This window comes from Equus caballus, chromosome 10 (genome assembly GCF_041296265.1).
Source record: "Equus caballus isolate H_3958 breed thoroughbred chromosome 10, TB-T2T, whole genome shotgun sequence".
NCBI lineage: Eukaryota > Metazoa > Chordata > Mammalia > Perissodactyla > Equidae > Equus > Equus caballus.
Genome location: NC_091693.1, coordinates 85027377 through 85034116, shown reverse-complemented (window position 1 = coordinate 85034116; position 6740 = coordinate 85027377). Strand labels below are relative to the sequence as shown.

The 6740-nt window shown below is 45.5% G+C and overlaps 1 pseudogene; it reads left to right on the top strand.

The window, feature by feature from the left end:
• Positions 1 to 2819: 2819 nt before the first annotated feature.
• LOC106782507 (small ribosomal subunit protein uS2 pseudogene) lies at positions 2820 to 3776 on the top strand (annotated as a pseudogene).
• Positions 3777 to 6740: the final 2964 nt, after the last annotated feature.

The following is a 6740-nucleotide window of genomic DNA, read 5'->3' as shown; positions in this document are numbered from 1 at the left end:
TAGTTCCAGGCGGCAAATAAAAGACAGCTGTGCTCTCTTCCTCTGCTGCTCCTGTGTGACCGATCCAGCACCCAGATGTGAGAGCTGCTGCTTCATCGAAACTTTAAAGAATATGGAAGGTTAGTTCCCTGTGCTTCTGACGCCTGTCAGAAAATTTCAATAGGTGAGTTAAGAAGCCTGAATGAGTCAGAGAATCTTTAAATAATAAGACAACCAAAGTTAGAAGGTATAAAGCAGCTTAAAAAAAAGGCAAATATAAAAATAAAAGGTCCTGTTTAACGTTTAAGTAGGGACTGCATGCTGGTGCTGCAAATCGATGGAAATCATTCCAGGCTCACAAAAGGAATAGGTGATCCATAAATCCACGTCAGTTTGACTTGCTTTTACTTACTACATCTGCTCAGTCCACAATTCCTCCATTTGGAAATGCAATGTTCCCTTCTGGAACAGTGAGGGAAAGAGGCCAGATACAGTGAGTAGCCTAATTCTTCCCTGTCTATCACCACCTCTCCCCACACACAGACATAGAGGTCACTTCTAATTAGCCCTCGTGGGAGTGATTAATTGCTCCAGCTATGGGGCTGGGCCTGGGGCCAGGTCTCCCGTCACCAGATTTGGGGCTGGGCAGGGAAGTGGGAGTGGACTGCTCTGGCAAAGGAATGCACGAGCTGATCTGAGGAGGGCACAGGTGGTGTGAATTCTTCCTCTGGGGCTCTGCTGAGCTGCAACTGACCTGCACTGCCAAAAACCAGATGGCTGTAGAGAGCGAGAGCAGAGAGAGGACCTGCTGAGAGGGTCTGATGGAAGGGCAGAGGGCAGACTGGCCCAGCCTGTGTAGGCAACACAGATATTTACACAACACCTTACAGTTCATGAGAGATTTTTGTCTTCACTATGCCATTCACTTTTAAGCAAATGAATCATGGAAGAGGCAGAAAATAGTATTATCCTCAGATAATATAATTAACCCCATGTATTTTAATAAATGAAGAAATTGAGGCTTGCTTGAGATCATAGTCCTGGTAAGGATAGAGCTGTAACTCAAACCTCTATCACTTCACGCTTCTCAAGCTTCTGTTGTTTAGAATATCAACCCCAAATAGACCTACTTAATCAGCTGTGGATCAAAACGCAACGCAATGATGCAAGTCTCTCAGGGGCTGGAGCTGAGTTAGCAGTGGAGGTGGATGGTAGGAGGTCTGGCTTGGTTTATAAGCTGCTTTCAAGAATTTATAATTTATTCTAAAGGCGATGGGAAGACTATGTTCATGTTTTAAAACGGGAATCAGCAAATCATGGTTCATAGGCCAAATCTGGTCCGCGGCCTATTTTGTAACTCATTTTATTGAGTCGCATCCATGCCCATTTATTTACGCATTGTCTGTGGCTGATTTCACGCTACTGTGGCAGAATTGAATAGCTGCAACAGAGACCGTAGGGCTTGCAAGGCCTCAAATAATAAACTACCTGGCCCATTACAGAAAAAGTTTGCTGGCCTCTGTTTTAGAAAGATCTCTCCGGCTATGATGTTGGTTAGAGGGAACCAAGACGAGAGGCAGTAAGCCCAGCCAGAAGTCTACCTCAAAATTCGTAATGAGAAAGGACGGGAGTCTGAAGTTGGTTTGGGGCAATGGCAATGATTTAAAAGATGCTGAGGTGAAGATTTGAAAAGAGTTGGAGGCCGGATATGTGAGTTGAGAAGGTGGAAAGATAAGAATGATTCCAATTACAATATTAGACATATTTTTAAGACGGTAATTGAAGGCACAGGATTAGATGCTTCACTCAGGGAGAGAATGAAGAGTGAGAGAAGAGGCCTCAGGCAGAACCTCAAAGAACGTAGATGTATAAAGGCTGGGCAAACAGAGAAAAGTGCTCAGAGAAGATTTAGAAGGAGCTGCCAGTCAGGGAGGAGGACAAGCAAGAGGCAGTAGTGTCAAAGGTGCCGCCGGATGGAGGTGAGGACTCCAAACTTGCCATTGGATTTGTCAAGAAGGAGCAATTTCTGTGGAAAGGCAAGGGGCATACACCGGACCCTGGTGAACAGAGGAAGGATGGAGAGGTGAGGACGTGGGGAGAGATGCAGACACAATGCTTTCAAAATGCTTGATCCTGAGGGGAAAGGAAGGGATAGCAAGATGGCTGTAGGGCGACCTGAGATTGAGCAACGGTTTCATTTTTTCTTCTTTGCTTGTTTATTAATAAAGGAACTCTGTAAGCACACTTAAATAATGAAGAGAAGCCAGTAAAGGGAGAAGCTGAAGATGCAGGGGCTAAGCCATGAAGGGTGGCTTCCCAGGAGGCCAGAGGGAAGAATAATCTAGAGCAAGTACCAAATAAGATCATCTATTGAGAGGGAGAGAGGATGCCTCAGGATGGGTGGTTTGAATAGTCAGAGATAATGGAAAAGAGGAAGATAACTGGGGAAATCCAGAATTGCCAGGCAAAACTACAGGTCCAGCTGAAGAGCTGTGAGTTGTGATGTTCTCCACCAAGGGGAAGGGTTTGAGTAGAAAACTAAACACAAAATTTCAGGAGTAAGGAGTTGCAATGACTCAGAATCCAGCTGAAAGAAATGGTATCTAAAGTTTTAGCATAAGGCGCATCTATTCTTCCACTTCTGTGAATATCTAACTTCTGGCCTTGAATCAAATTAGAGTTCCAAAAGCCCATACATGCGGACCACAGCAACTTAGCCCCTCGTAGAAGTGCCTTCATCAAGTTTCGATGAAAATTTCTGGCCTTTCTGAGCTACCCCGAGCCGGCTCCACACGGCATTGTTCTGGGTTCCTATTGTAACTTAAAGGGAAGCTTTCACGATGTCCAGAGCCCTTGATGTCCTGAAAATGAAGGAGGAGGATGTCCTTAAATTCCTTGCAGCAGGTACCCACTTAGGTGGCACCAACCTTGACTTCCAAATGGAACAATACATCTACAAAAGGAAAAATGATGGCATTACCTCATAAATGTCAAGAGAACCTGGGAGAAGCTTCTCATGCCATTATGCCCATTGAAAAGCCGGCGGATGTCAGTGTCATATCCTCCAGGAATACTGGCCAGCAGGCTGTGCTAAAGGTTGCTGCTGCCACTGGAGCCACTCCTATTGCTGGCTGCTTCACTGCTGGAACCTTCACTAACCGGATCCTGGCAGCCTTCCAGGAGCCAAAGCTTCCAGTGGTTACTGATCCCACAGCTGACCACCAGCCTCACTCAGAGGCCCTTATGTTAACCTGCCTGCCATCACTGTGTGTAACACAGACTCTCCCCTGTGCTATGTGGACATGGCCATCCTGTCCAACAATAAGGGAGCTCACTCACTAGCTCTGATGTGGTGGATGCTGGCCCAGGAAGTTCTGCACGGGTGTGGCACCAGCCTTTGTGATGGCGACCCATGGGAGGTCTTGCCTGATCTCTGCTTCTGCAGAATCCTGAAGAGATTGAAATAGAAGAGCAGACCACTGCTGACAAAGGCCTTCACCAAGGAGGAATTTCAGCGTCAATGGACTGCTCCAGCTCCCAGATTTACTGCTTTTCAGCTCAAGGTTGCAGACTGGTCTGAAGGCGTGCAGGTGTCCTCTGTGCCTATTCAGCAGTTCCCTGCTGCAGACTGGAGTGCTCAGCCGCCACTGGAGACTGGTGTGCAGTTCCCGCTGCTCAGGCCACTGAATGCATGGGAACAACCACGGAATGGGCTTAAGCTGTTCTTCCACAGACACTTAAACAGAAAATGGAAATAAGCTTGAAAGAAAATGAACAGTTTCTAAAAGAAGAAAAACATCAGATTTCTTCTAGCATATAGATTAAAACACAAACTCATTGGATTTTATAGTAAACATCCTAGCTTGGTCCTAAGCTGTGTTAAACCTAAGACTGAAGTGAGTCTGAAGATGTCTGGAGGACCCATAGCGGAGACTCTAGGAATTTCTTTATATGAGGGTGAGAGAGGTCAGATGGGAAACACATCTTAAGAAACAAGAGAATCAACATACTGACATCCTCCATGTTGATCCAAGGAAAGTTCATCAATTATCATTTCACCAAATTCTCTATGAGGCAAAGAGCACAAGGTATCAGCATCATTGGTACCAAGAGTTACAATGTGAGTGCCTGCTTCTTAGGAGTCAAGCATCATTCCAGGTCCTTGACCGATATTGTCTCATTTAACACAGCAACCTTTCTAGAGATATTACTACTGGTCCCCTTTAACGGATGAAGAAACTGAGGCTTGAAATGCAAAACAACTTTCCTAGGATCACACAGCTGGTTATTAGTAGCATCAAGATTCACACTGGTGAAGCCAAAACTATCCTAGACCCCTCTCTGATGACAGGAGTATCAGCCCACAAAGTCAGGTGTATAAGAAACTTGTGAAAATCTCTATAACTCAGCTTAATCTCTATTTTAAGCCTCACCCTAAAACTTCTATGAGTAGTTAACCAGGGTCATTTCAAGATTTTACCCCTCCCGTTCCCCTCTGAGTTAAAGACAATATTTGGGAGCTGATGTGCACCAAGGCATTGGGTACACCCTGGACCTTAGTAATCTGCCCACACTAGATGCTACTAAGACAGCCATTGTCCCATGAAATGTGGCCCCTGGACCATGGGCCAAAACTTGTCAAGAACAATAGGTCACCTTTGTCTTGCCCTCACAGCCTTTGGGCAGGGCACATACTCCAGAGTTTTGCACCAGCCCATTTATGCGGCCCACCAGGAACCTGGACACATTGGGTTTATGACACTGGTTGGAGAACCCACAAAGCCTTGGCCTCCATGGTCTTGCTCTTAGCCCCTCCTACTCTTGGCGTCTAAGACCTCAGAGGTCTTGCTGCCCCTCTGATAGCACTGCCAGAAAGCAGAGCATGAGCTCTCCCATCTCTTTCTCCACAGCCCTGAGCCCTGGGGAATATTTCTCACCTTGTGGAATCCTTTCCCCACTATGCTTGTTTAGGTCACTTTCCGTGGGCCCACAAATTTTCCCCTCCCTCCAGGGCTTTGGATTTGGACAGGAAAAGCCAGGATTTCCAAGTCCATCCTGCCCCCTCCTCTCTGGAGGTGAGGAGGGCCAGGCTTATGAGCATTTCAACAAAGAAAATATGGGGAGGAAAAAAATAGGATAATATAGGACAAGATAATACCAAAATAGTATCTTGCCCCTTTGAGTTCCTTAGAAGAAAAATGCCTCTTAAATGTAAGGAATAAAGTTTAGAATAAAGGTCATTGGATGATGTGAGTGAAAGCTCCACTAACATTTTCTGGCACCAACCCAACAACCACAGAGAAGGGCAGAATATGCAAAACACAACTCAGTGCATTAACATCCAAGAAAGCTTGAAGCTGAAAAGGCTGGGCTTTCACAGCATCTTCACAGAAATGCAATTGTACAAACCTCTTTTCAGTACATATTTTGTAGCAGTCTGATAGCCTGCCTATTCACCTGGTGAAACACTGTCTGTTGGTGTAAGTTCATGGAGTTCTGACATCAATTCATTCATTGTCCCATTTCTAATATGTGCTATGTCGATCCCATCAGGGCTTTCATAAGTAGAGTCATTTTCTTTTTCAATTAAGGTTAATTTTCTGTGTCCTCTTTGCTTTTCTCTCTCCTAAGATGGCAGCTGGAAAAAAGGAATATTAAAAAACAATGAAAGGGGCTGGCCCAGTGGCCTAATGGTTAGGTTCAGCATGCTCCACTTCAGCAGCCTGGGTTTGTGAGTTCAGATCCCAGGCATGGGCCTACACCACTCATCAAGCCATGCTGTGGTGGCAACTCACCTACAAAATAGAGGAAGATTGACCCAGATGTTAGTTCAGTGAAAATCTTCCTCAAGCAAAAAGAGGAACATTGGCAACAGATGTTAGGTCAGGGCCAATCTTCCTCACTAAAAAAAAAAAAAAAAAAAAATTAAAAATGGTGAAGGACCAAATATATGGAGAATGCAACATGGCATTTGTGGGTTCTTGTCTGTTTTTCTCTAAGTGCAGCTCTTCAAGGAAGAGTCTCATGAGTCTGACTATTATCAAGTCCTTTAAATGAGATGTTTTCTCCTGAAAAAGAGTGATAATTGCTATTTCTTTTGCAATCTAGCACTCTCTAAAAGCCAAGATTAGCTTTCATCTGAAGACAATGCTACCACTTTGCACATGAAAATATATTCCAGGCCTAGAGCCGGGTCAGAAGTATGGAATGTGGAGATCAGTGAGCAGGCTGGGTGAGGAGGGGAGGTGGGGGCAGGTAGAAGGTATGACAGGTAAAAGGTGGGGCAGAATGACAGTGATGGTCTAGGTGGGAGGGCAGAATTTAGCATCCTGGAAATGCAGAGGCAGGGACCTGAATGGCTATGGAAGGACTGAACATTGGGAAGAGCCTTAGGCAACGAATGGCAGATGATACAGGAGGCAGGACCCATCCCCAGAGCAGCGGAAGGCCTAGATGCTAGTCCTGGACCGGAGGGGCCTGAGCAGTGGGGAGAGCGACTGGCAGTCAGACCTCACAGATGTTTTGTTTAACCTTGCAGAGCCATTCTAGGTAACTATTTTCCCTGTGTACTGAGAGGAAGAAACTAAATGTCAGGAGAGTTAAATGAATTGCATGGTCATACGTTTAATAAAGTGATCCACACCAGATTTGAGCCCAAGTCCACTCAAAAGCCTGAACGTTTTCCAGCTTCACCGAGACTGACAGGGTGCAGACCTGAGGTCTTCTCAGGCAACATCCTGTCCCAGCCAGTTGGGGAGCTT